Raw genomic sequence first — 27556 nt, 5'->3', positions numbered from 1 at the left:
ATGTCACCCACGCCTCTAACGTGATCGCCTTCTCTAACGTGATCGTCTTCTCTAACGTGATCGTCTTCTCCTTTTTATGGTCTTTTGCTTTTTCCTTACATGATATCATTTTGCACGCGGTTTGGTATTTGCATATAGCCGACATATGCACTTTGTTACACTTGTCATCAGACCAAATTTACACGAACACTGTTTCTTTGAAAGCAAGGGCCGCTTTGAAAGCAAGGGCCGCAATCTGTAGAACACGTTAACCGGGAACTGTCTCCCTGCTGATTACAACTTGGATGTCTTCAAATCCAATGTCAGCAGATTCCTGCCATGAACCGCTTCCCACTCCTCCTCCCAAGTATTCGAATTTGATCTTGATATTCATTCCATCTCGTTGACCTTAGCTTTTGGCCTTGATAAGTAGCGATCAGATAGTAAAGACAAAAACAACATATCTTGGTCCGTTGATGATATCCTCTGTGATACACTCAGCATGAAAGAAATGAAGGAAAATAGCACATTATACTTCTCGAGTGTTTGCATCAACGTTCACTGATTCAGATACAATTATGTCTAAATCAGTGAAGTTAAAAAAAGGAAGGACAGAAAGAAAACGTCTCAAACTGGAAAGTTTAATAAATGAAAAGAAAAACCTGTATCAATCAACACAGAAAAGAAAAAGGAAAAAAATTATGGAAAACGTCTCATTATGGAAAGAAAATGAAGGATCTTTTTCCAAATTGATTAAAGACAGCTAGAGTGTGGGGGGGGTGATCTGATTTTTTCCTGTTTTACTCTTATCCACCCAAATAAGGTACAGTGCCACTATTTGGGATAATATCTACAGGAGCACTATGTAGCAAATTGAGCAGCGAGATATCTATTCTCATTACACTTGAACTTCTACATGTCAGTACAATCAGGGAAGTAGGAGACTGGGAAGGAATTCCAAAATCTAGTACTTCGAAGTAAGAAACTGTCAGAGTAGAAGGCTTTCCAACATCCAAGGATCACTACATTGAGAGAGTGGGATTTTGCTGCTAGACGAGTTTGTCGGGAGTATGTACATCAAGGGGGCACAAGTACTATGAGTCCATGTTATAGGACCATTACCTATCCATTGACAGACTCTACCAAATACAGGGTGGAACGATAAAGTTGTCGCCCTAAAGTAAAATATAGTACAGCTTTATTTTAAAACTTTCATTGAAAAAATCAATTCAAGTAACTTGATTATGTACCAGAGCTGATATCTATGCAATGTAGCCACCTTCAACCTCAATCACCACCTCAATACGGGTCTGGAACTGGGAGAATTCCTTTTCCATGTGTAGCGGCAAGAGCTCAACAAATACTCAGCGGATGGTGATGATCATCCTGGCTTTGGTGTTGTGGGAGGTCATGTTGGTGATGTTCTTGATGTATGACCAAATGAAGTAGTCCAACGGGTTACGTCGGTGAAGGAGAGGGGACAGTGAGAGAAGAGTACAAAGTCGTAGCACTCCTTCTGAAGCCAAGCCTGGATCTTTTTGGACTTGTGGGCTGGTGCCAAGTCCTGCTGCCACACCCAGGGTCTGCTAGTTGTCACCTGATTGCACCAGAGGATCACCACACTCTTCAGCACATCCAGGTACACTTTGGTGTTAACTTTCAGGCCGATTTCGAAGATGTGAGGTGGCATGATGTGGCCCTCACTTGAAACTACACCAAAGACCATAACCATTGCTGGAAACTTTGTTTTCATCATCCTTGGCATGTCCTTATTATTTGTGGCAATCCAGTGATGCAATTTGAGGGTGCTGGCAATGGTCCTGTTCTCATAACTTTGATCATAGAGAGCATGAGTTGTACAGTGGCACATCTCCAATCTTGCTTGTTGAACTATCACTCTTGGGATTTGTACACAACTGGCCAACTAGTAGATGGCCTGCAACAAAAAAAAAAAACTGATTTTCATCAAACGGAAATGGAATCATGTCGTCTTTCCTAGGGTGACAATTATATTGGTCCACTCTGTACTATATTAATCGAGAGCCAGAGAGCCAAGTGGATATGGGACTCTACCAATATCAGATTGACAAGTAAACCTACCTTACATCTTTTCTCTTTATCTTGTTGCTTTTCCAATATATCTTTAAAACGTATACCGTGTTTCCGAGTCGTCTTTTCTTGGTCCCAATCTGGGGCCACATCAGTCCCTTGGCATATTTCATTAAAATACTTGTAAAACAGACACAGGGATGCAACATTGCAGCGATAGAATGAGGATTGGAGTTTGGTTGAGTAATGCAAGGCCTATTAGTTTGGAGACTTTCTTTTGGACTCTGTCTAAGAGGTAAAGACTAATGGTAGATGATGGACCAGCCCAAATGTGACAACAATACTTCATGCATCAGCAAATAAAGGCTTGTTATTTGCTTTCTGTGTGTGTGTGTGTGTGTGTGTGTGTGTGTGTGTGTGTGTGTGTGTGTGTGTGTGTGACAAGACAGATAGATGTATATTTACATATTCGATCACAAATAAATACACATTGGGTTTTTATAGTGGTAGTAAAGTAGTAGTAGTAGTAGTAGTAGTAGTAGTAGTAGGAGTAGTAGTCATGGGTTAACATTCCAGAACTTGTCATGACTTGATGTACTAACTTACACACCTCAAGTCAGTGAAAATTAACATCACCACCACCACCACCACTATTACTATCAACAACAACATAAGTGGTTGAATCCAAATTTAAGAGAAGAAAAAGGAAAAACTAACGCTTTTAAAGAATGCATTTTATTTGTCAAAAGTTATAAAACATAATTATAAGCGTGGATTAAAGATGCATTCAACGGCTCAAACTTTTCTTGAATAACAATACAAACATACAAAAAATTTATTTTAGAAATGACGATTTGAATCAATAGTTTTGTTTTTTTGTTTCTATAACACTGACGAATCAAAAACATTTTTTTTTTTTTTGTAAAGGATTAAGTTTGTTGTTTTTTTTACAAATCGAACCACCCGAAATAAAACATTTAAAAAAAAACAAAGGAAGAAAAAAACAAAATACACAATTTGGATAAGCCGAGCAGTGTCAAAAGGAACACGTCTTGGTGACACTGAAAAAAAAAAAAAAAAAAAAAAAAACTCAGTGCATTTGGAGTACAATTTTCAAAGGATCTGATTGGCTCATTTTTTTAGTAAGTTATTTAAATTTGTTTTCATCATAAATTATTTTTATAATAAAGCAATCGAGTTCCTCTGCTTTTGCTGAGGGAGGAAATTTAGAATGTGATGGTTTTACCTAATTTGTTCTAATGCAAGTCTTGTATCTTCTTTTTTTACAAATAAATAATGCAAAGTGTAGTATCTGTTCTGATACTCTATTTCATCTTTTCTGTTAGCGAAAAGAGAAATCCTTCTAGAACAAAGCAATTTTTTATTTTCTCTTCCCTGCAACCTCTTTCCCACAGAAGAGACGTTGCGAGCCTGTGTCTGCTCTATCATTATTTTCATGGCAAGTGCTAGAGTGAACTCCAATCTATGGTCCCTCCTCTTTCACAAAAACACTCGACTAACTACACCCATTATAAACGATTTTCCCCACTCTCTATCTATGCCTAAATTTAAACACAGATTCCACAAGCAAAGCTTCTTTCCCAGAACTGCCCACCTGTGGAACACTGTTCCACTGTCCTGCTTCCCAGTTGAATACAACATGGTAGCCTTCAAATCAAATGTAAGCAAATTCTGGTTTAACCGTCCCCATAAATAATCAAATTCTACCTAATTTACACTGTTAACAATTACTACACTACCACCTTACATTCATTAACCCTTATCCTCAAATGGCCTTCGGGCCTTGATAAATGGTTACTCCCAAGTAAAAAAAAAATAATAATTTTGGCCCAATCCAAAGTGCACTTTTTGGGAAACTGGATTTAAAAAAAAAAAAAAAATATTGATCCATTTGTCATAATGGTTTGCTAATGGTCCGGGAGATTAGGGTTCAATCTTCAGTCAAGTCATACCAAACACTTAAAAAATGGTACTTGATGCTCTCTTGCTAAGCACTCAGCATTATAAAGGGAGGATTAAGGATAAGTGGAGTAATACTGGGAATGGAATAGCGCCCTCTCCTACAAAGGGAGTCTTTGGGTTGCCCTCAACTAAAGTCAGCCAGTGAGCCTTCTTTTGTCAAACTCTTTCTGTGTCGAAAGGTAAGTAAATAGGGACTACGGCTCTAGGAGAAAAGTGTAGTATCTGTTCTGATACTATGCTTCATCTTTTTTGACCTCAGTTAATGAAGGAGAAAGTTTTTATAAAATCAACAGTAGCTTCTTTATAGTGCAATGCAGACTACAATGTATTGTGAACAAAATTTGCAAAGCAAAAAAGTTGCTTATTGGAGATGAGTTACAGGGTATCTCCAAGTTTCTTACTGGAAGTGAGTTAAGGGGTATCTCCGTTACTATAAAAGAGTAAATAACATCTCTATGTACACAGTCATTGTCAAGCGGACATTCTCCTTTACAGTGGACCTTCCTTTATATACAGTTGGTTGTTTTTTGTCTTAATACTGAACTCTGAATCAAATATATACCTACCAATCTATATATGTACATGCGTGCTCTTATATATATGTATACAAACGGGGGTGCCCGGCGTTGCCCGGGTGTTTGTAGGTGTGTGAAAAAAGAAAAAAAAAAGTGGTAGTAGGCAGGCAGGCTCGAACCCGTGACGCGAAGGCGGAAAAGAAAGTGAAAGGAAACTTGACCACTATGCTATGACGCGACAGGAAGTGTAAAACGTTCAAATTTAGTGATGTCAATCAAAAAGTTGACTTGCACAAATAAGTTAAGAATCACGCAGGCAGAGAAATGAACGTCTGCCTGCAGGCCAGTAAAGCTTCCCGATTTCTGCCATTTTATTTATTTGTTTCCCGATGATGTTGTGGAAAACCAGCTATGCTCTAAAAGGGGGAGCTCTGGCAGTGTCCAAATGAATAGCAATTGTCCGATATGAAGGATTTCCCCCACATTAATCAAAGCTAATTGCCTTTCTGGATGTTCCAACCAAGAAGGTCAGTGAATGACTTTCCTTCAATTAGTTTCACTTTATTCATACGAAAAAGAGAAACAAACACACAAAAAGATGGAATAGAAAGAAGTTTTTAAAAGTCAATTAAAATAAATGTAGAGACGACGTCCGTTTGCAAATCAAAGATATTATAATCTGGGGAGTATAAGGAAACTTCTAAGAAAATGTAACCTCGTCGAGAACCCCCACGAAAAAAGCCTTTCGTGGACATACACAAACGCGCATGGCCGTTTTGCCTTTTATATATATAGACGAGCGGGGGGGTACCCGGCGTTGCCCGGGTGTTTAGAGGTGTGTGTGCTCGGGTGGTGGTGGGGGGGTGTTAATCAAAACATAAGAATAAGTGAAGTAAATATTTTTTTTTTAAAAATGTTAAAACTTTAAAAAATTGAAAAACAAACGCAAAAAAAACTAACGTAAGGCAAACGAACGATGTTAAATGTAAAAATCGGAAAAACAAAAAAAGGAAACGCGAAACAGAAAAACGAACGTTAAAACTTCGTTAAAAAATCTGAAAAATACCCCCCTCAAAAAAAACACGTGAAAAATGGCTTAAATAACCCTGTTTCAATATTAAAATTTAAAAAATCGAAAAAAAAAAGAAGACATCTTACACCACGAATTGAACCCAAAACCTTTAAATAATGAGGCTGCGCTCTAAGCAACTGAGCTAAAACGACGTCGACGAAATTGTGTCGGTTTTTTTAATATTTAAAGTAAATCATGTTCCAACGTCATTTGTGCACACGTAGAAGCGAACTTGCCATGAGAGGACGGTTTTTTCTGACCCCTCTCTGTAGAAAACTGATGATTTTAGGGTGAAGAAATTAATTTTTTTGGCCAATTTTTCGATATTTGTCGGGCGAAGGTTGGAACTTTAAAATGATACCAATCTCATGAAAATTCATGACCCGTGTCGAAAGTTTTTGTGAGGCATACAAACACACATACATACAAACATACATACACACATTTTCGCTTTTATATATATAGATGTAAAAAGGCTTCTTTCAGTCTTGACAGATTATGGATGCTGACTGTAAGGGTGTCTGTGCATGAATTTTTTGTGGCAAGAGTTGCGCAATCTTCAACTACACCTTTCCTGAGTCGACAAAGTTGAATACCAGTGGCAAGTGAAGGTTCAGGACGGCTGGAAACAATGCAGAGTTAATGGAAAGCAATTGCGTTGACACACCAGTTCTCGTCTGATCACCAAAGTTAAGTAATGTTGGGCCTGGTTAGTACCAGATGGGCGACCATTTGGGAATTCTAGGCGCTGTATATATAGATGTACCAATTGGCTATATACCTAGATACATTTGATTGACTTTTTCCTCAAAATATTTCTGGAAGAACTCCTCTCATGAATCGTTTCCATATTTATATTTTTATATTTTATGACTAAAACTCAAACTTTTTAGTTTCATCTCATGCAGTAACCAGCAAATGCATAGAACTGCTAATGTCTAGCATTTCTATCTCATTATTTTGCTGTTTTCCTCTGATGACAAGAATTAGCATTCTTTGAAACTTCACGGATTAAGGATTACCTAACACACTAGTTTTGGAGTATTCTACCGAATAATAAAATATAATTATAAACTTCTATTTTTCAGCTTTGTTCTTGCTAGAATTTAATATATATATATATATATATATATATATATATATATATATATATATATATATATATATAAGTATATATATATATATATAAGTATATATATATATATATAAGTATATATATATATATATATATATATATATATATATATATATTTAATAGTACAGACTAGTTTTGGAGTATTCTGACGAATAATAAAAACTAATTGTAAACTTCTATTTAACAGCTTTGTTCTTACTGTGTATATATATATATATATATTTAATAGTACAGAGAAACAACATGGCTGACGACGAGAGCCTAACATCATTTACGTTTTACCATTAACTGGTCCCCTTTATGTTGGGCTTGAAACCGACGATACCAATGTTTTTCTGAACTTCTGTACTATTAAATAAATAAGTATCTTATATCGAAAAAGTTTTTCTTTGTAATCGAGCACTTTGTTGGAATTCTTTCCCAAAAAAACAGTAAACAAATATATATATATATATATATATATATATATATATATATATATATATATATATATATATATATATATATATATACAGGTTGACTCAAAAGAAAAAAGCTAAATGGAGGCCATCTAAAACATATGCTGTAGAACGGAGAAAAAAAGGCCAAAGACCCTAGTATTTTGATGTGATATTTTGAATATAATAAACTTGTTATGACCAAAGTTTTATTTCATTTACAACACTAAGAAACGGAGCCTAATTAGAGTTGGGCCCGTTTTTTTTGGTCACCCTATATATATATATATATATATATATATATATATATATATATATATATATATATATATATAATTAGAAAGGAGATGAAAAAATGAAAGTATTATGTGCTGCTGAACTCATTTGTTTTGGTATCATTCTCCCTCTTCTGGGACAACAAATAAAAGTCTCCAGGGTGATGCTGGAAAAAAATCTCTTCTGGTGTCTTTCCTCAATCTACATTGAGGGTTAAAAATCAAGGCCTCTAAAGTGCTGTTGGAATTTTCCCTTCTGGTATGTTCCCTCAAATTTGCCTCCGGGAATAAATGCAAACGTCAAGAGCAATGCTGAAATAATGCTTTTTGGTGTTCTATCTCAATCTACACTACCGACAAAAAAAGGAAGGCCTCCAAAGTGCTGTTGAAATTCTCCCTTCTAGTGTTCTTCCATAATTTTGCTTGAAGGAAAAATGAAGATGTCCGGAGTGATGCTGAAATAATCCCTCTTGATATCACCCTGTGGGAGTTGAACACTCTCAGCCTAACTCAATTATCGCCCTTTAACTCTGAAGAGCGACCTAGCTAGGTCACTTCCTGTTTCTCTTAATTCACTCTCTTTTCTGCGGAACGCTCAAACAGTCAAGATGTGACAAACACCGGTCCGGTGGCAATGGGCCACCACAATGCTCCTGGCTACCGCCAGCCTGTCGCAAGTAACGTTACTCATCTCTCAATGAACTCTTATTCTTCCTAATCACTTTCTATCCTCTTTCCTGTATATATTTATGCAAATAAATTGCATTTGTTTCGTTGATATATAACGGTACATTTTCGTCTTCATTATGCGATCTTTCGCCTTTTCAATTTCTCTACCATTAAGTACAACCATTTCACCATTATACACATGGGGACCGGATCGTCTAAAACACGGCAGACCGTCCTGTCCCCAACAACCCCCTCAAGCTACACCAGCAGCAAAAAAGAAAGGCCTCCAGGGTGCTGCTGAAAACATGTCTTTTGCTGTCTTCCTTAATCTTACATGGAGGCAAAAAATAAAGGCATCCAGAACACTGCTAAAATAATCCCATCTGGTGTCCTTGTTCAATCTATCCCTGGGGAAAACAGTGAAGGCCTCCAGATTGCTGTTAAAATTCTTCTTTCTGGTATCCTCCCTCAATCTACCCTGGCTAGCGCCTGCTTTGCACATCAATAATATTCAAATTAGATAAATATCACAAATTCTATGAAATATTCCAAAAGTAATTATCGAATGTCATCACATTCCTTTTATAATTGAGTCAAGATTGTTTTATAAATATATATTTACACACATTCAAGTTTTATCTGTTGGTCTGTCGGTTGATTTGGCAATCTTCAGTTTGAAGTAGCAGTTTTGTTAGTCCGTCATCAATAGAATTTTTATGCTTTCACACATTTCTTTAAGAGATTCTGTTGGTCTGTCATGTGTAATTTTGAAATAGCATTTTCATCAATAAACACAGATTGTGTGAATGCAACATGAGAATATCCGTTCTTGTTCATTTTATTGAAAATGTTAATTTTCATGATTTTCTGTATTTTTTGTGTCTTAGTAAAAATTAAGCATTCCAAATTTATTTGATGTCTCAATCAAACTTAATTAATGTTCCTATTAAATTTAATTAATGTACCCCATTAATCTTATTTGATGTCTCCATTAAAGTTACTTGACATTCTTATTAAATATCTTCATGTCCCTACTAAATGTCATTATGTCTCCATTAAATTTGTAGCAACTGCTAAGTACGGTCAGAATAAATGAAAGGCAGGAACATTTCACGGTGATCACTGCTTTGAAACGCCTACACCTATTAAAAACGCGGAGGAACATGACGTTGTGATGCGACTACACTCATACATAAAAGAAAAGGAACTATGTTACACCCCCTAACGCTTGAATACAGTGATCAGTTCCGAAGCAATAGGCGGGCACTATAAAGCCATTTACCCGCCAAAATAAAACCAGTTTCTCTCCAGATTTCTTAAGTGCAGCACGCGTTCGGGGAAGTTCCATCGTCATGGTTTTACATGCACCACAAATGAACTGCAATACCCATCATGGAAACTTACCACATCCAGTGAGAAGCTCAAATCTCCTTTTAACCATTCATATTCCAAACCACTGTTCTTACAATACGAGCGTGCCTTTTTACTTATATGGATTATGAACTGTTTCCACCAGAAAATAGTCATATTGATTCTAAGCCCTCGTATCATAAAAACCAGTACTTTTAAGCCTTGTGCCATACACACTAAATCCGTGCACCAATATTCATTTAAAACGTTAAAACACAAGAAAACACTTATGCTGGAACACCTCATTTTAATACTTATTTCACGTAAATAAATGTTTATTTATTTTATATAAACTCAGCGATTCCGTGTTCTTTATCGAGTATCGTCTTTTCCTGAATTTATTTTTATTTCTTTATTATAGAATGTAAATTGGTAACCCTTTCTATGAATTGGCGACTCTGTTTAATTTATCTTTAAGAGTCCCGAAAATCCAATGAGTTAGTGAATCCCGTCTTCAGCAAATTAGCAACACACATCCTATAGATTGATTACCCTTCTGCGAATACATCTTATAAATTTAATAATGTTCCCATTAAACTTATTCAATGTACCAATTAAATTTACTTGATGCCACCATTAAACTAACTTAATATCCATATTAAATTTACTTGATGTAACTATTAAACTTACTTGATATTCCTATTAAATTTACTTGATATGACGATGATGATGATGATGATGATGATGATGATGATGATGATGATGATGATGATGATGATGACCTTAAAAGTAATCCCTAACCGAATATTCAAAATAACAGCTTCCAAAGTCCAAATAAGATTCCTTGATATGACTATAAACTGGTTTATATAAGGAAAGATGCATCTTCTTTTTGCGATATTACCTCAAGTAACAGCACTAAGCTGGATACTCTATCAGACCAGATGAATTCTTGTCCTGGAATCTGGCAAGACTAAGGAAAAACAGCAAGAATGATATATTATAACGTAGAGAATGTATGTATAAATTTATCAGCTTTATTTTTTCAAATGCATACGGATGTATATTTTTTAATAACAATAAACTAATCATTTAGCTGATATTAAAAAAAAACTGTCTTTATTTTGACAACTCGAGCTCATCAGTTATGGAGATAAAGAGAGTTGGTGGGGTGTGTGGCAGACAACTCGTGCTTCTCTCTCTCTCTCTCTCTCTCTCTCTCTCTCTCTCTCTCTCTCTCTGATCTATCCCTATGTCCCTTGCTTGTTTATATTAACAGAATTCTTTTGTTCCTTTGTCCAGCATCTGAAGTCAGCTTCTTTGCCAAATTCTTGGACATGTTTACATCACAGGCTGGTTCTTTTATTCAGTTTGCTATTCCTGGGAACCCAGTATTTTCCAGGATTTTTTGTTATTTGAATTCTTTGTTTTATTTTATTCCTGGCGTCGTCCGAATCACAAAATCCAGCACTGCCCAGGTCATTAACCAATATCCATAATAATATAACATAATATAATATAGTGATAATAATTATGTGGTTTTCCCCAACATCTTGGGAAAACAAACAAATACGCAGAAAGCGGTAAGCGAACTGGCTTGCAGCCAAAGTTAATTGCGTGATGTTTGACATCCTGTAACTTAATAATCATTTATTTTCAACCATTCTCACTTCTCTGCCCTCTTAGCATCATCGTAACATATCACCTTTTTTTCACTTTCTTTGTTTCAAGGCTTCGGGTTCGAGCGTTCCTGCCTACTACAACTTTATTTTTTATTTTTTCTTAACACACACCGACAAACACTCGGGCAACGCCGAGCAAACCCCGCTAGTCTACCCATAAATGTTATCAAACCAAATTCCCTTCCTAGCCCACTTTCTTCAACAGTAGCATGATTATAACTGAGGTTTGCGTCCTGGGGGTATAGTCTACATGTCTAATGATTCATCAATTTGCGCCGTTAAGAAAAGTTATCCAGAAAAAGGAATTAAACTATTTTAAAAATAAATTTTAAAAAATGTTCTGCACTCCTTTATTAATACAAAGTTGAAGAAGTAAAGAAAAGCTTAAATGAACACTCGGATCTCATAAAGAAATCAAGTGTTTGCTGACTTATGAGAGATAAGCTAAAATGAGAATTTATACTAGTCCTAATATTATTGTAGGGATCATCAGTTATTTACCATAAAAATCTGTATTGAAGATTTAAAAACAAAAAAGTATTTTAGCGGATGGCTCCCCAGCATTATTGATCAAGCACTACCTCTCTTAGAAAAAAAGTTCCAAGATATCGAATCTAGTTTTTACTTCAGATTCTGTCTGTCTGTCTGTCTGTCTGTCTATCTGTCTCTATCTATCTATCTATCTATCTATCTATCTCTGTATAGGTTTCGAAATATCTAGGTATAAAGAGCATATAACACCTTCAATTACTGTGCTTCCTTATTACATCGAAAACTAAATGTATCTATACCAACATATGCCTTTGTCTTGTCTATAATTGCTATTATATATACATCTGATGCATCGATTGCAGGTGATTAAATGACTTAATGACTAAATAGTTTTCTAAAAATGATAAAAATTTAATCAGTTTTTATATAGTTTTAAAAATTTTTTTAAACTTCCAAGAATATATATATATATATATGATTATTTTTTACTATAATAATTAAATACCTATAGGCACTAGTGTTTCATCCTTTCGGGAATTTTCAGTGCAGGGTGTCACGATTAACACCAGTTGAACGATTCGAACTCGGTAACACAAGACATCTCTGGCTCAATTAGCAAAGACCTAATCCATTCGGCTACCATAACCGCGTGAAATAACGCTGAATTTAAACATCTTAATTTTAAATGTTCATTTACGTCAGTCAGACAGTGATCTAATCGTTATATGATGATCTATGCCTAAGAGCTAAATTGACCGACTTTAATTCAACTGAAAGTGCTCAACGATAAGAAACGAATTTCTTAAAGGAGCTGTCATGAGGGGCATAAGCCTGATGAATCCTAGCGTGGATGAAACAAAGAATATTCTGTGTAGCTTAATTGCCATGTATATTTTATAACTTACTCTATATATATATATAAATATATAAACATATATATATATATATATATATATAGTAAGTTATAAAATATATATGGCCATATATATTTTATAACTTACTATATATATATATATATATATATATATATATATAGTAATTTATAAAATATATATATATTAATTGCCATATATATTTTATATCTTACTATATATATATATATATGTATATATATATATATATATATAGTAAGTTATAAAATATATATGGCAATTAAGCTACACAGAATATTCAGTGTTTCATCCACGCTAGGATTCATCAGGCTTATGCCTGATGAATATTCTGTGTAGCTTAATTGCCATATATATTTTATAACTTACTACCTAGCTCTACCTACGTACTGAGCACTGTTGAAGTAAATACTTAAAGTTTATGCATACATTTATACTTTCGTATATTAATTTATGTGATTAAATTAAGTAATCATATATATATATATATATATATATATATATATATATATATATATATATATATATATATATATATATATACTAGCAAAAGTACCTGTCGTTGACTGGGTTCAAAAACAGCCTACAGAAAATGGACTCTGATTTATGAAAGTATGATAGGTTATGAAAAGGAAGGGTTGTAAAGAGATAGCTTCGAATTTGGGGGTATCAAAACCAAAGCAAAATATGATGAAAGTAAAAATAAAATAGATAAACCCCATAATTTATTATACCATACTTGTTCACACTGAAACACTTATCACAATATTCTGTGGATCTATATTAAAAAACCTCGTTAAACTTTGTGACATATTTCCATTCTATGGAGGTCAGGCGCGAACGAACACTTCATAATTTTATTATACCATATTTCTTCAAACTGAAACATAATTATCAAATATACTTACGCAGATAGATATGAAAAGTCTTTATTAAAGTTTGTGCCTATTTCCATTTTATGGAGGCCAGACGCGAATGCAGACCCCACAATTTTATTATACCATCCCTATTTAAGTTAAAACATACTTATCAAAGTATTCATATGTACATCTATATCAAAAACACTTGCAAACGTTTTTTTTTATTTTTTTATTTTTTATTTCCATACTTTGTGAACCAGGCGTGAACGCAGAACCCAGAATTTTAATGAACCACCGTTCTGCCAGATCAAACCTACACATTCCTGTGTCTCGATACATCTTCTATCATTATACGCAATCAGTTTTTTAAAATAGTCAACCATATAGGAGCCTATTCGTGACTAGACACACACACACACACACACACACACACACACACACATTTAGTTTTATATTATAGATATATACTTCTTATTTATTTTTACATAAGCAGTAATATGTTGCCACACAGTCATGAGCATGTTTTGGTCAGCTAGTTACCAGTAACTAGAGACCTCCTCAGGCGATACAGCTTATACGAAAGTAAAGTTTGCAATGAAAATATCAGGTCTTCCTGTCACAGGGAGTAAATATCAGAAGGTTCCTTCAAATGTTCTGAAAAAAAAAAGATTTGGTAATATGTAAATATAAACATTAGGGATGCAGATTTGAGTCTGTGTTTAGATATAGGAATGAATGGGAAAGGATGCTGGGTTTAAAGATCGAGATAGTGGTAATGGAAAACTAGAAATAATAGTATTTGTATGTGTGTGTGATAGGCTCCCTAAATTTGGCATGTCCATGCTAAAAGGGGTTTCAGATTTGGGGTTATTCAGTTATAAAAATACTTTTAATTTAACTAGAATGTTTATGTGGTCAGAAAATGTACGGCTTACGTATCCCCGCCCCACCACTGTCATCCCTACACACATCAGTGGAGCCGTTAAGAGATAAGGAAAAAAAGGAAAAAATGCAAGGGAGAAAAGAAGAAAAGAAAAAACAAAGAAAGAAAGAAGGGAAAGACGAAGAATGAAAAAGGGAAACCTATAAATGATTTATTGCTGGTGATTCTAAGGCATGTCTTTTTCCTTCCTACTAGTCCTCTATCCCCCACCCCCACTCTCACTCCCATCTCTCTTCATAGTCTTTTTTCTTAATTTACTAAGGTGAAGCTTTGAAAGTTGCATTGCAATAATAATAATAATAATAATAATAATAATAATAATAATAATAATAATAATAAAATCTCAAAATGTATATAATTAATTTATCTCCATGCTTAGATATAATCATCCACTCTAATCGTAATAACGATAATTAAAAATAGAAAGTAATGGGTGATAAACATGTTGGTGACTATGATATTTATGATAATTGATAATAATAATTTTTAATAATAATTGTATCGATTAATAATGTTAATAATAGTGGGAAGAAAGTTTTTAAACTAAAATTCAAAAATCAAAATGTAAAGAATAATGGATTTCAAAAAATAAAGATAAGGTGCTAAAGGCAAAGGATAAAACAAGTCAAGATAATTGATCTGAAGGTATCCACATATACATATACATATACATATGTACATGCACATATATATGTTTTTATTAATTCAGAGTAGATTCAAATAAAAATATTTCATAGTTAGTCTTTAAGTTTATGTTATATTTAAATTTATAATGTACTCGATGATTGTGAGAGGTTGGAACTAGTCAGAGTTTACAGTTGGCGATTTAAAAGTTATGGTTAAGAGTGTTTTTTTTTTGTTTTTTTTTTACAAGGAGGTCACCACTTATCAAGGTCCGGAAGGCACTCAGTGATAAGGGTTATTGCATGTATAGTACGTTGTACGTTAGTGTTGAGATTTCATAAAGTGTCTACTTAAGGGGGTGGCCCATCAGGAACTTGTTTACGTTGGACTTGAAGACATCCAAGTTGTAGTCAGGTGGGAAACAGGCAGACGGAACAGAGTTCCACTGGCGTGCTGTTCTAAGAAAGAAGCTGTGTTCATGGAATCTACGTTTTGATTTAGGCACAGATAGAGAGAGAGAGTGCTTTAATATAGTAGAGAAAACTATTTCAATTCGAACAAAAAGTTGAAATTAAAGTTTAAGTTTAGGCTGATTTTTAATTCCTTTTTATTTACTTGTGTTAAGTCGTACTAAAGGTGATAGCATTTCTATAGTATAAGAGTTGAGGCAAGAACATCAACACAACACATACAGATAATCTAAATTTTGTCGAATATTTCCATTAAGAGTAAACATCATTAAAAAATTTGAAGGAGACTTGATATGGAATATAACATACATGTATATGCCAAGTGCAAAAATTTCAGTGGATGAATTGAGGGAAATAAATAAATATTTGGAGTATGTAAAGAAATTGCTTGAAAATAATCGGTATAATCATATAGAATGATTTTCCAGACCGGTGCTGACAAAGATGGTGTAGTAATTAAATTAGTTAATATTTAATTTTTTGGAGATTTAAGTGAAAAGGTGCATATTTGTGGGATCTTAGTATATGTAGTTTTGGAGGCTTGTTTGATAAGACCTCGGGGGAGAAGTATGTAAGTGATTAAGGAGGTGTGATTTGTAATGCTTACAATTTATTGGTGTTTCTTGTTTTTTATTTAGGAGTTTATCCTTCTCTTTAAGCATTTTCTCTTAACTTTAAATGCTATATATATATATATATATATATATATATATATATATATATATATATATATATATATATATACTAGCATTTCAGCCCAGCGTTACCCGGGTGTTTGGAGGTGTGTGTTCAGCAAAAAAAAAAAATGTGGTAGTAGGAAGGCAGGCTCGAACCCGTCCGGCCAGGAGGAAAAGAATATAGACATGGTTGTCTTCAAGTCTAACGTAAACAAGTTTTTTATGAGTCGTTCCATATAAGTAAACAAATTTGCCGAATCTCCATTATGAACCGTTACTATATTGTCTAAATCTACTGTACACTCTTTAACCCTTATCCTCGAGTGACCTCTTGGCCTTGATAAGTGGTGATGCTATGTAAAAAAAAAAAAAAAGAATGGGGAAAAAAACCTGACGTCTTTGCTGTTACGACCACTTCCAAACCGGAAGTGACTTATTTTAAAATTAAGGCTAGACAATCGAAAGTAGAGGATGACTTTCAAAAATATCGGCGAAAAAAACGACTTCCCCTGTAGAAAAGTGACCAGTTGAAGGTGAAGATATTAATGTTTCTAGCCAAGTTTTCGATATTTGTCGTTTGAAAGGTCGAACTTCAAAGCAATACAGATCTTGGTGAAATCCGTCGCCTCTCTCGAAAATTTTAGGCAATCATACATGATGATTGCAACGTCTTGTCAGACGAGTGCCACTCCCTCAGACATTTATAATCCATGAGCCCAAATGCCTGAGGGAGTATCTATACAAATATGATGTTACAGAGTCTTAGCTTTGTACGACAGCTAAGTCTCTCTCTCGGTTCAAAATGTTGAGATTCAGCAACAAGCAAGAGCAAGATAGCCAGCAACAAATTAAACTGCAGACCAGCTTAATGCGGGTACTGGTCTCCCGCTTTATGGTTTTTTAAATCAGAGATTTGCTTCTCCTAGAAAGGTTGCCTTCACCACGGCTTACGGGAGCCCTCTCCACCCCAATACACATATGCACACACACAAATATAAATGGTGCTAGTTGGCCGTTGACCCGGAAAAAGAGTTCATTCGCCCTTTGGAAGGTCTTCTTTTTAATCCTTCAGGGAGACAATCCGCCCTCCTCACCAAACAAGTCTGGTGGGGGGAACCAGTTTTATCGCCGGTGACCCGACCATGAGGCAGGTAGTACTGGGTTACATGGTACCAGTAGCATATGACATGACCTGGCATACAAAACATACATACATACATACATTTATATATTGGTAACTAAAAATTTTCGACCCAAACTGATTAGAAAGCTTGCCCTATCTCTGAATACCCTTTATGTAAAGTTTCAAATGTTTAGACCAGAAATTGTCTGAGTAATTTGGAAGAGACCGCAGAGGTCAAATTTTTTAAAACTTTGACCCCTTAAAATTTATTGTTTTGGGCTCAAATTGAGTTATTAAGTTAGATCCATGTCCAATAAACCTATATCTAAAGTTTCAAGTGTTTAGACCGAAAATTGTCGGAGGAGTTTGGTAGAGTTCTTAAAAGTCAAATCATTGAACTTTGATCCCTTAACAGCCAAATTTCTGGCCAAAAAACCGATCACATCGATTTTCCCAAATCTCAGCACCCTGTATATCAGATTTCGAGTCTGTAGACTGAAAATTGACAGAGTTATTGCGTAGGGAAATGTACACAGACATACAGATACACACACAGACACACAGATACACACACAGACACGTTCACTTTTATAGATATACTAGCATGGGTACCCAGCGTTGCCCGGGTGTTTGGATGTGTGTGTTGAGCAAAAAAAAAAAAAAAGTGGTAATAGAAAGACAGGCTCGAACCTGTACCACGAAGGACGAAAAGAACCTGACTTCTTTGTTGTTACGACCACCGCCAAACCGGAAGTGACGTAGGTTTTAATTGAGGCTAGACAATAGAAAGGAGAGAATGACTTTTTAAAAATCGGCAAAAAATGACCCCCCCCCCCTGTAGAAAAGTACCCAGTTGAAGGTGAAGATATTAATGTTTTTAGCAATTTTTCGATATTTTTCGTCTGAAAGTTCGAACTTAAAAACGATACTGATCTTGGTAACATCCGTCGCTTCTGTCAAAAGTTTTAGGCAGACATGTAAGCATACATAAATACATACATTTAATATTGGTAACTAAAAATATTCGACCCAAATCGATAAAAAAGCTTGCCCTATCTCTGAATATCCTTTATGTAAAATTTCAAATGTTTAGACCAGAAAGTGTCTGAGTAATTTGGTAGAAACCGCAGAGGTGAAATTTTTTTAAAATTTGACCCTTATTATGACCCCTTAACATTTATTGTTTTGGACTCAAATCGAGTTATTAAGTTAGATTCATGTCCAATAAACCTATATCGAAAATTTCAAGTGACTCCTTAACAGCCAAATTTCTGGTCAAAAACCATCACAAAGATTTTCCCAAATCTCAGTACCCCGTAAATCAAATTTCGAGTCTGTAAACTTAAAATTGACACAGTTATTGCTTAGGGAAATGTACACAGACACACAGATACACACACAGACACGTTCACTTTTATATATATACTAGCATGGGTGCCCGGCGTAGCCCGGGTATGTGGAGGTGTATGCTGAGCAAAAAAACAAAAAAAATACAACAAAAAAACGGTAATTTTTTTTTAACTTTGACCCCGATTTGACCCCTTAAAATTTATTGTTTTGGGCTCCAATTAAGTTATTAAGTTAGATCCATGTCCAATAAACCTATATCTAAAATTTCAAGTGTTTAGACCGAAAATTATCGGAGGAGTTTGGTAGAGTTCTCAAAGGTCAAATCGCTTAACTTTGACCCCTTAACAGCCAAATTTCTAGTCGAAAACCGATCGCATCGATTTTCCCAAATCTCAGTACTCTGTATATCAAATTTCGAGTCTGTAGACTAAAAATTGACAGAGTTTATTGCGTAGGGAAATGTACACAGGAACACAGACAGACACACAGACACGTTCACTTTTATAGATATACGGATATATGGGTGCCCGGTGTTGCCCGGGTGTTTGGAGGTTTATGCTGAGCCAAAAAAAAAGTCCATTTTTTTAAACTTTGATCCCTATTATGGCCCCTTAACATTTATTGTTTTGGGTTCAAATTGAGTTATTAAGTTAGATCCGTGTGCAAGGAATCTATATCTAAAGTTTCAAGTGTTTACACACAAAATTGTCGGAGGAGTTTGGTAGAGTTCTCAAAGGTCAAATCGTTTAACTTTGACTCCTTAACAGCCAAATTTCTGGCCGAAAACCGATCACATCGATTTTCTCAAATCTCAGTACCCTGTATATCAAATTTCGAGTCTGTAGACTGAAAATTAACAGTTATGTCGAAGGAAAATTTATACAGACACACAGACAGACAGACACACTCAGACAGACAGACAGACACGTTCAATTTTATAGATATATATAGAGAGACTAGCATTTTAGCCCGGCGTTGCCCGGGTATTTGGATGTGTGTGGTGAGCAAAAAAAAAAAAAAAAAAAAAAAAGTGGTCGTAGAAAGGCGGCTCGGACCCGTACCGCGAAGGACGAAAAGCATGAGGAAAAGAACTAGCCGTTTTGTCGTTACGACCTCAGCCAAACCGGAAGTGACGTAGGTTTTAATTAATTTGGTAGAGTTTTCAAAGATCAAATTGTCGAACTTTGACACCTTAACAGCCAAATATTTGGCCGAAAACCGATCACAAAGATTTCCCCAAATCTCAGTATCCTGTATATCAAATTTCGAGTCTGTAGACTTTAAATTGAGAGAGTTATTGTTAAGGAAAATGTACACACACACACACACACACACACACACACACACACACACACACACACACACACACACACACACAGATACACAGACACGTTCACTTTTATATATATACTAGCATGGGTGCCCGGCGTTGCTCGGGTGTTTGGAGATATATGCTGAGCAAAAAAAAAAACAAAAAAAAACGGTCAATTTTTTAAAAACTTTGACCCCTATTATGACACCCTTAACATTTATTGTTTTGGGCTCAAATCAAGTTATTAAGTTAGATCCACCTCCAATTAACCTATATCTAAAATTTCAAGTGTTTACACCGAAAATTGTCGGAGGAATTTGGTAGAGTTCTCAAAGGTCAAATCGTTGAACTTTGACCCCTTAATCGCCAACTTTCTGGCCGAAATCCGGTCACATAGAGTTTCCCAAATCTCAGTACCCTGTATATCAAATTTCGAGTCTGTAGACTGAAAATTGAGAGAGTTATATATATATATATATATATATATATATATATATATATATATATATATATATATATATATATATATATATATATATATATATATATATAAAGAGCGGCAGATTATAACATTTATGACATGATGAAACTTTTAAATGTTATAATCAATCTCTGAAAACGAATATTTAACCCTGCTTATCCTTATGTACGCACAATTCAGAAAAGCATTTCATGAACACACAAGTACAGCTTGAAATATTTTATGATTTTCCTCCTCAGCATATTAAACCAAAAACAATATAGACCCTACTTGAGAATTGTTTAAGTGTTTGCTTTTTTTTCAGACATTCCAAGATTGTTCAATTCTATTCTAATCATATTTAGTTTACTTGAAATGTAAAGTTATCTGTGTTGTAAGTCTAGGATGACAGAAAGTGATTTTGATTGTTAATTAATCAAAGGATGAAGTTTCGTGCTCAACCGAAGAATCTTGTCGGTTTTGAAGCGCAGGTTTTGACAAGTCATTGACATGGAATAGTGAATCAGAAGAATGTACTAGAGACATAAAGAAATAGAAAGACGAATGAAAAGAGGGAGAGAGAGAGAGAGACAGAGAGAGAGAGAGACAGAGAGAGACAGAGAGAGAGAGAGAGGGGGCGGGTAAAGAAGACAGAGAGAAAAATTAGAATGAGAGAGCGAACAAGAATAGAGAAAGAGAGACAGAGAAATAATGACATAAAAAGAAAGGGGGCAGAGCGAAAGGGGGGAGCAAATAACAGAGGAAGAGAGAAAAGTTAGAATGAGAGAGAGGGGGGAATAATGACAGAATAAGAGAGAGAAAGGGAACAGAGAGGGTGTAAAGAATAGAACAAGAGAGAAAATTAGGACGAGAAAGAGAAAGAGAGACAAAGAGAGACAGAAAGAGAGAAAGAAAGACTGACATAAAAATAGAATGAGGAAGGGAAAGAGGTGTCGAGAATGTAGGGAGTGAGACAGAGAGGGTGGAGAGAGAGAATAGGAAAAGAGAGATAGGGACAGAGAAAAAAAGCAAAAAATAAATATTAGAGTAAGAAGATGTGAAAGAAGGCGTGAAAGGGAGAGAAAGATGGAGTAAATTATATCAGAGAAGAATGTGAAAGAAAGGGAGAGAGTAAGAGAAACTGAGAGGAAGAGAGCAGAGCAAGATAGAATAAGAGAGGGAAAAGGAAAGAAACACATAGAGAGAGAGAGGGGGGAAAGAGAAAGGTAGAACTAGGGTAAAGAGAACGAAAAAGGTAACAGAAAACGGAGGAAGATAGAGAGAACAGTGATTAAGAAAGAATGCGTGTAATAGAGAGAGAGGGGGAATGTGTGTGTGTGTGTGTGTGTGCGTGCGTGCGTGCGTTCGTGTGTGTGTGTGTGTGTGTGTGTGTGTGTGTGTGTGTGTGAGAGAGAGAGAGAGAGAGGGGGGAGAATAATTCAAGACAAGTCAATAAAATAACAAATGACACCATTTAAATTCAAACTATATTGTCTTGCTATCAACTGAGACTTTTTATTATATTTCCTTCAGCCTGTCTGTCTGGCTGTCTGTCTGTTCCACTTTTTTTTCTCGGAAACTACTGGAAGAGGTTTGTGAGATCGAGATGACATCAACGGACGAACTCAACCTTAACAGAAAGAAACAGATCGGGACGTTAGCACTTAGAGGGTACGATATTTTTGCATTTACCAACCCATAATTTCCACGAAATCTTTTGGGTGTGCTCGGCTGCTTACGTGAATAACTGGAAGCAGACGATTTCAAAACGTTAAACAGCTATGAGAAAATTATAATAATAAACAGGGAAAACATTAAAAAAAAAAAACAATAATAGAATTACAAACATGTATCCAACCCAACCCTAACCTGCGCAATTAAAATTATTTCTGTTTTATTTCTTCCAATTTATAAAAAAAGTAGCCTTTATAAATTTTATAAAGACAGTGCGTTCGTTAAAAAAATGAGGAACATTTGGTTGACCTTTTCTAGTTTTTTCCCCACGATGATGTCACACACGCACCTATAATGCAACTCATATTTACAGAATGTGTCGGAGTCTGTGTTTTTCTTGTTTTATTTTTGCATATACTTGTGAGCCAGTGTACCCCCTCGACAATGATCGCTGCGTGGGAAACGACGACACGGCCAAAACGAGAAGAGAAATTGAAAGAAAAGAGATCTACAGCACACAGCATTTAGGTTGAAGATATTGCTGATGGGAGGTCACGTGGTACTGTTACATTCTCTGTACTTTCGTAATTTTAAAATATTTTACTTTAAAGTTTAGTGAAAAGCAATAAACGGCATTGATAAAACTGATTAAGAATCTGTTAGAGATGAAACTAATTAATATTCGCTGTGAGCTACACCGACCAGACACTGGCTGGCGATAACAGATCGATCTAAAAGAAACGATAAAAACATTTTCTACGCAGTGATTAGTTGTTTCAATCGATGAAAGTGCTAGGTCAGCATGTACTTATATATTCCAAATCACATCCTAACATCATTCGTAGACATTTATGCTGATGACACTACCATCTATGGTAGCATATCTAAGATCGTAAACGACCAAGTTGTCACTGATTCTCTCTCCTTTGACCTTGACCACGTGGTACAATGGGGAAAGGAGTGGCTGGTTACTTTTAATGCATCTAAAACCAAGCTTCTATCTTTACATCATCAACGTTCTGATCCCCATCTGGCATCAATTGAAATGAATGGCTCTCGTCTTTTGGAGGCCTCATGTTTTGACAAGCTTCCGTGCTTGACCTTTACCCCTGATCTTAAATGGAACACGTATATCAAATCTGTTGCCAAGGCCGTTGGAAAATGTTCGGATCCTTCTATCGATCCAGTAGATATCTCACTGCTGATGCAATTCTCTATCTATATAAGAGCCAGGTACGTCCAAGGATGGAGTACTGTTGCCACATTTGGGCAGGAGCTGCTAGAAAGGACTTATCCTGCTTTGATAGAGTTCAAAATAGACTTTGTAGCCTCGCAGGAGATGTCCTTTTCGCTTCCATGCAACATCTATCTCACAGAAGAGATGTTACGATTTTGTCTCTGCTTTATCGTTATTTTCGTGGTAAGTGCTTGACTGAGCTTCAATCTATAGTCTCCCCCTCGCCAAACTTTCACAAGAAACACTCGTCTAGCAGAAAACACTATCAATAATTTTCCCCACTCTTTATCTGTGCCTAAACCTAAACGTAGATTCCATGAGCAAAGCTTCTTTCTTAGAACTGCACATCTGTGGAATTGTCTCCCGTTTTCCTGCTTTCCGGCTGACTACAATATGGTCATCTTCAAGTCCAACGTAAACAAGTTCTTGATGAGCGTTTTACTTAAGTTAACAAATTTACTGAATTTCCATTACTGACAATTACTATATTGTCCAATTAACGACTGTACACTCTTTAACCCTTATCTTCGAGTGGTCTCTGGGCTTTGATAAGTGGTTATGCCTATATATATATATATATATATATATATATATATATATATATATATATATATATATATATAACTACTTCATTTATTCAAATAAAATTAATATACAAAAGTATACATTTATGCGTAAACTTTGAGTATTTACTTCAAAAGTTCTCAATACATAGGTAGCGCTAGTTAGTAAGTTATAAAATATATATGGCGATTAAGCTACACTGAATATTCCGCGTTTCATCCACTCTAGGATTCTTCAGTCTTATATATATATATATATATATATATATATATATATATATATATATATATATATATATATATATATATATATATAGTTTTAAAAATAATAGGCGGAAGTTTCTCGAGAGCTCTTTCGGCTATCATCTCGGCAGGAGAAAATCATCGAGCATGGGTACTCGGCGTTGCCCGGGTCGACATAAAATTCCGTTTGGAACAAACCTGCTGTACTATGAATATTTATTATTATAATCATGGGCAACGTAGATACCCCCGCAACAATTCAAAAAATAAAAGAACGGATAAAAACACGTAAATGTAATCACCCGAAAAAAAAAGTACGTCATAGCCTCTCCACCAGATATTTCGGCAGAATGGATACAAAGAGAAGAAACTATTCTCCGGATATTGAGCACTTTCTGTTGCTCGTGGCTGGACCCCCTCTCTTCCCCAAAAAATATAATATAATAAAAAATAAATGAATCAAAACAACTTTTGTTTCCATAAAAATAGCAGCGAGTGTCGGAGCGACAAAAAAAAAAGAAAACAAATAGCCGCGTAGGCATATTCCAACCTGAAACATGAATAAAGGGAAAAGCTAATTGGCAAACGACTTTGCCCACTATAGAAATAATTACGTTTATAAACATTAACGCGTTTGAAAAGTTTAAGAACAAAATGGGATTTCTTTTATTGTTTTTCTTCTTTTTTTTTTTTGTAAAGTCACTTTTTTCTCTGGCTTTTTTTCCGTAAATAAAGGAAATTTTCGGCTAATTTCTTTTTTTGTTGTGTGTGTGTGTGTGTGTGTGTGTGTGTGTGTGTGTGGTTTCAATTCCCGGAACGCTTAAAGATTCTGTATAGTCGTTTCAAGAATAAAAACAAAAAAAACAAATGAGATCTTTTCGTTTATTCGTAAGTGTTTTATTTGTTTTTGGTTTTTTAATTTTTAAAAATAAAACAAAACATCTTTCTGTCTACACGAAATTATTTATTTGGAGAAAAGTTTGTTTTTCAGTCTTCGGAACATAAAAAACAGGGGGGAAAACTCTACCCGTTTCTAAAAAAATCAATGTCGGAAATAATAATTCCAAAAAAATTAAATAAAATATATCAATATAATTATTATTTAAAGTTGATGAAATTCCTTAATATAATATGCAAATGAAAAAAAAATTTTGTATCCCCCACCTCCACCTAACTGCAATTTTTTTCTTTTCATCCCTCCCTCTAAATTTCACCCATCTTGGAGAGAAAGAAATCAATCACTAAACCCCCATCCCCCACAAAATTTTCTTTTCTCTATTTCGTCCTATCTAGAGAGCATCCACACTTAGAGACTGGTCCGCAAGAGATCAGGTTCATTTACAAAACGAAGTGGAACGGGCACTCTGTCAACTAGACAAGGTTGGGGGGGGGGTCATACTAACCACTGTTTGTATTTTTTTCTTTCCCTGCCCTCGACACAAATGAATTATTGTATTACCTTTATTGACATCTTTTTTGTTTTTACACGCTAATAAAAAATGTTTTATATAATTGGGTGCTAAGTAGGACGTCCCCATGTATGAAAGGGCGAATGCGATATTATGGTGGAAGAAGATTCTAGCTAAGAGAAACTTTTGTTTAGTTCTGGAGTGACAAAAATGACCAACGATCTCCAACATCCTCCCTTTTGAGTTGGCCTTGCGCCTACGTTTTTTGCTCATGTAAATTTTTGCCTCAATAAAGGATTTAACATCTCATATTGTGAACAAACAAACAAACAGACAGGAATACCGATATATATATATATATATATATATATATATATATATATATATATATATATATATATATATATATATATATATATATATATATATAAAGAGAGATAGAAAGAATAATATAGAGAGAACAGAAAGTTAGTGTGTAAGTCTGGGAGTGATCTTAGTTAAGTTTTGTCGAGAATACTCCTGATAATTACAGATAATTAATAATCGAAAGTGTTATTTATCTATCATCGGTAAAACGTTTTTTTTCCATGTCGTCGCTTAGCAACACTGATAGAACAATGGGCCGTGAAAATTCTACTGTGGGTAAGTTGATAGCGTGTGTGTGTGTGTGTTTTTTTGTTTTGTTTGTCTTTTTTCTTTTTGCATGACGTGGTCTGTAGGTTCAAACTGCGCACATAAATCTCTTACATTATTTTTCATTAACTGCAAAGAATTTTATAAGACTTGAAAATTTACGTGTATTTTTTTTCTACCATAAATATTTTTTAACTACCATAAATACCATTAATTATTTTTAAGATATCTATTAAATTATTAAATCCCATTAATTATTTTAAACATATAAATCATATTATTAAGTTCTACTTACTATTTTAAAGATATCCATTAAAATATTGAATCAACCATCAATATATGCTGAGATAGTAACAGGGGTAGTAAAATGATACAAGTAATATTGGAGGGTGTCATTTTAGAAACTAGGTTAATTGTAGACGATAGAATTAATAAAACTTGGATGAAAATGCCTACCCCAGCAGGTGATGAGAAGCAAATTTATGAGTAAGAGTTGAATGCAGATAGCGTCATCATTAACGAACTGAATCGCAGCCAACCATGTAACTGTCACACCTCTGCAGCTTATAAGCCATCATTAAAATGACACGAATGCTCAACTTACAACCAAGTCAAGTTGAAGCAAATAGTGTTTCTAATCACATCCATCGGCTGTCAACCTTCCGCACACACACAGAAAAAAAAATAATAATGAAAATCAATAATTACATACAGACTTCTTTTTTCTTTTGCATTTATCCTGCTCAGACGTTTTTTTTTTTTTTTTTTTTTTTACTGGATTTTCAATTTAAATGCGTTTGATTGCTACATTTAACTACAAGGTGGAATGATAAAATTGTCACCCTAGAAAAGACGACTTGATTCCATTATTGGTTTTCGATGAAAACCAGTTCTCTTTTTTTCTTTACGTTTTTTTTTTTTTTTTAGTTGCAGACCATCTACTAGTTGGCCAGTTGTGTACAAATCCCAAGAGCAATAGGAGCCTTTTATCATGTCTGAAAGTGACACAATGTTCAACGAGCGAGATTAGAGATGTGCCACTACTGATCAAAGTTATGAAAACAGGGCCATTGCCAGCACACTCAAAATGTATCGCTAGATTGCCACGAATAACAGGAACATGACCAGGGTGATGAAAACAAGGTTTATGGCCACGGCTATGGTCTTTGGTGTGGTTTCAAGTGAGAGCCACATCATGCTGCCTCACATCTTCGAAGTCGGCTTGAAAGTCAACAACAAAATGTACTTGGATGTGTTGAAGAGTGTTGTGATTCCTTGCTGTAATTAAGTTGCTCCTGGCAGATCCTGGGTGTGGCAGCAGGACTCAGCGCCGACCCACAAGTTCATAGAGACCCAGACTTGGCTTCAGAAGAAGTGCTATGACTTTGTGTCCGTCTTTCACTGTCCCCCTTCTCTCCCAATCTGAACCTGCTCAACTACTTCGTTTGGT

At 35.0% G+C, this 27556-nt stretch overlaps 1 protein-coding gene across 4 annotated transcripts in view; it reads left to right on the top strand.

Annotated features, from left to right (window-relative positions):
* The first annotated feature begins 3049 nt into the window (after window positions 1-3049).
* The window catches only part of LOC145246619 (uncharacterized), a 538839-nt gene continuing 514332 nt past the window's right edge, over window positions 3050-27556 (top strand). For all 4 annotated transcript variants that reach the window (XM_080108293.1, XM_080108292.1, XM_080108291.1 and 1 more), the window contains exon 1: window positions 3050-3170. The gene's annotated coding sequence lies outside the window, so the exon portion shown is untranslated. The remainder of the gene's footprint in view (window positions 3171-27556) is intronic.

Source organism: Euprymna scolopes, chromosome 24, assembly GCF_053919585.1.
Source record: "Euprymna scolopes isolate OS-2025 chromosome 24, ASM5391958v1, whole genome shotgun sequence".
NCBI classification, from domain to species: domain Eukaryota; kingdom Metazoa; phylum Mollusca; class Cephalopoda; order Sepiida; family Sepiolidae; genus Euprymna; species Euprymna scolopes.
The sequence above is the reverse complement of the archived record's forward strand: the minus strand, read 5'-3'. Positions and strand labels throughout refer to the sequence as shown.